Here is a 3,690-nt window from a genome sequence, read left to right as displayed (position 1 = left end):
ATATCAGTTGTGAGTTCAAAGTGGTAAAGTGAGGATATCGCATAAATTATTTAAAAATGCCTTCAATTCGAAATGGCTTTGTTTGGGTGACAAATTAAAAATAATTGACGACAATAAAAAGGGGAAAACCCTGAAAGAAATCCCTTTGAAATATGGTATCCCGAAATCGAGTGTTTGACAATTTTAAAAATTTCCGGAAAGTGATAAGAAGTGTTAAAGGTACATATAGTTACACCATCCACTCACCTCAGCACATTATTATACCCAGCCCTGCCAACGCAATTAATCCAGTACTATAAAATTATAAGAAGACTTCGCACAAGCAACATAACAGCGAACACACAATTAAACACAAAAGAACTATTAACATAACATTACTGGAGCAGCGAACACTCAAGTACACATACGGGAGCAGCAATCACATAAGCATACTAATTGGAGTAATATTTATTCAACATGATACAGACAATAAATAATTAACTTGAGCAATAATTCGCACTGTTAATATTTTCGGTACGCATCATTTATCAAAATCGTAAAATGATCATTTTTACAATTAAAAGAAATTAAAATGATCATATTTACAACCTGAGGAAATACGGTGCCAGACGAAATAAGATCTTCGACTTTAGATCACGCCACTGCTCAAATGCAGTATAAAAGAGTTAGCACCACCAATGCATCAGTTCAGTTCAATTCAGTAAATTCAGTTGGAGTTACAAGTAAGAAGGCGACATCATCACTATCATCAAGGAGACCTGAAGGACCAGCGATACAACCGGTATATTTATTTAATATTATATACTAACATTTTATTTCTTCTATTTACGGCACAATAAAGAATTGTAAAGCACGAAACTGCAAGGGTTTTAATTAAAAATATATATTAAAGGGAGGAAGTTAATAACAACCTCCCTTAATATATAATTATATGCTGGCAATCTGATATCCAAGGAACGAGTTACAATTCTTGCCTGCTCAAATGCAACGGGAACAATGAAGTTAAAGCCTCTTGTAATAGGAAAATCAAAAAACCCTCGTTCCTTTAAAAACAAAACCCTTGCCGTGGACTATGCGCACTCAAAATCCGCGTGGATGAATATCGAAATTTTTAAAAAATAGTTTTTTAGTAAATTCGTGCTTCAGGTTTGTATATTACAACAATTTTCACTTCAATACTTCTTAATAATACTTTTAATTATAGGTTGAAGATTTTCTTGAAAGTCGAAATCTACCAAAGCAAAGCAATATTACTCCTGGATAACGCTCCTAGTCATCCACCAGAAGAAGATTTGGTGACTCCAGATGGAAAAATATGGACAGTGTTTATGCCACCGAATGTAACGGCTCTAATTCAACCGATGGACCAGAACGCGATTCGCCTCACCAAATTATTTTACCGAAATTCTTTACTGAGCAGTGTAGTGCAAAAAGAAAATATAAACACAGCGTTAAAGGACCTCACTTTCAATGCAGTTCAACTTATTTATTGCTGCAGCTTGGGGAAAAGTTTCAGGTTGTTCTTCAGAAGTGTTAGAAAAACATTTTAATTAATAAAACCACACCTGACGATGAAGATGATGAGGACAATATACCTCTAGCAGATTTGCGATTCAGAGAAGACCTTTCTGTTATGGAGAGCACATTTTCTCTTATCCATACATTGTTTCCCCAGGTACGGTTAACTTATGCAATTGTAGAAATAATTTAAATTAATATTCAAATAAAATTTTAGACAAACTTCAACACAGATGATTTGGAAGCATGGAATAGGGTAGACAATGTACTTGTAGAAGTGAACCCGAGTGCTGAAAATGAACTAGCTATAGAAATTTCAGAAGAGGAGGAAGGTGGTACCGCTGCAGTTGTAGCTGTGCCGCCAATAAAGCATACTGATGCCATCGACTGCTTTGAGAAGTGTATCAAATGGTCTGTAAAACAACGTGGAACAGGAAAAATATTTTTATTGAAAAGCCTACATCAAAAGGCACAGGATCTCAAAATTTCTCGCCCACAAAAGCAAATGAGCATAACAAATTTCTTTTCAGTTGAATAATGCTCAAATTTTTGTTATAAAATTCAACTTTTAATTAATTTTATTGTATGCATTTTCCATTGTATATGTATTTATTTCAACCAATGCTTATGAATTCATGAATAAATAGTTATTTTTAAACATATATGTAACAATATTAATTTAGTTTTCGTTTCCGATATAACGAATATTTCAGTTTAACGAACGGTCCCAACATTATATCGTTCGTTATATTGGAGTACCACTGTAGTGACAGAGAACTTAAAGCAGTGTGACAGAGCACGCAAGATAGATGTGAAAACTATCGAAGGTTGAATCAGTACATATACGCAGCACAGCAACGTATTGATACAGCAGTAGTGATTGTAAGACGAATAGGCTTTACTACCATAAGTGTTGAAAGGGCTAAGCAGAAGTGAATTTTATTGAGACAAAGCAGAAGAAAGACAGCAGCAGTAGTAGCAGCACAGCAACTTACTGATAGCAGCTAAGTTCCGGTACAGACACATTAGACGTTCGTGTCTGGGTTAAAGAGTTTGAAGATAATGCACTAACATTAGGGTGGACAGAGCTCCGGAAATATATTTACGGGAAACAATTGCTAAAGGGAGCAGCAAAACTATTTTTGCGAAGTCAAGAGGGAGTTGAATTTTAAACCTTGATAAGGCAACATCAATTTGGATTCAACTAAGTTAATTAATATTAAAAACCCGTCTTTTATTTAAAACCTCCACATGTATGTACATATAAGTATATATGAATGTATAAACAAGCTGGATTAATGCAACTGTAATATTAATTAAAATCATGATATTAAAAATAAGATTAATATGAAAGCCGACATATGTATGTATTTATTATTGTTGTGATAAATTCAATTTCTATTACTACTATTAGTATATGTAGTATATTATGTAAAAATCAAATAAAGTTATTAAATATTCAAGTGCAAATTGACTGTAAATAGTACTATGCAAGTAAATGACAGCCTCCACACAGCAACCTTACCATAACTGTAAATAAAATTGAATCTTTGCATTTTGCAATTACACTGTCTCATTACTTAAAAATCTTAATAAATGTTTTTGATTATTTAAGAATTCGATATGCTTTTTCCGTTCTGAATCCAATAATCCATTATTATCAAAACAATATCGCTCGCCCTCACAAGAAGGCATAACAATAACAATTGTAAAGAAAACAGAACGCTTAACGTTCTGCTGGAATTTGCTGTCACAGCTAATATTGTAATTGACTCTTTGTTCTGGATTCAATCAAGCTGATGCTTACACTTCAGCTTTAACTTTAAGTAAATAAGACCAAAATGTATATATATTAGTATTTCAGAAATAAAGATTTGATTTGTATCTAGCAATCCACTAGAACGCGTTCGCGGATATAAAACATACATTTTTTTTAAATTCCCTCGTTGCGGGAATTAATTGACGCCCAACGTGGGGCACGAATTCAAAAAAGTTCCTACTAAAGTAAAAAGTTAAGATAAAGTTATATAGTTTAACACGAAGTTAAAAGTGCAAAGTGAAGTTAAAATTGTCTTATAAAAAATAATTTACACCAAGTCAAAAGTGTGTACTAAAGTAAAAAAACAAAAAGAGTAACAATGATCAAAAAAGTGTAAGAGAAAAACTTTCACT

General features: G+C 32.9%; 1 pseudogene; it reads left to right on the top strand.

Annotated features, from left to right (window-relative positions):
• Positions 1 to 1,290: 1,290 nt before the first annotated feature.
• LOC126766925 (jerky protein homolog-like) lies at positions 1,291 to 2,056 on the top strand (annotated as a pseudogene).
• The last annotated feature ends 1,634 nt before the right edge of the window (positions 2,057 to 3,690 follow it).

This window comes from Bactrocera neohumeralis, unplaced genomic scaffold (assembly GCF_024586455.1).
Source record: "Bactrocera neohumeralis isolate Rockhampton unplaced genomic scaffold, APGP_CSIRO_Bneo_wtdbg2-racon-allhic-juicebox.fasta_v2 ctg3027, whole genome shotgun sequence".
Classification (NCBI taxonomy): Eukaryota; Metazoa; Arthropoda; class Insecta; order Diptera; family Tephritidae; genus Bactrocera; species Bactrocera neohumeralis.
Note: the sequence above shows the minus strand (reverse complement) of the source record. Positions and strands in the feature narration are given on the sequence as shown.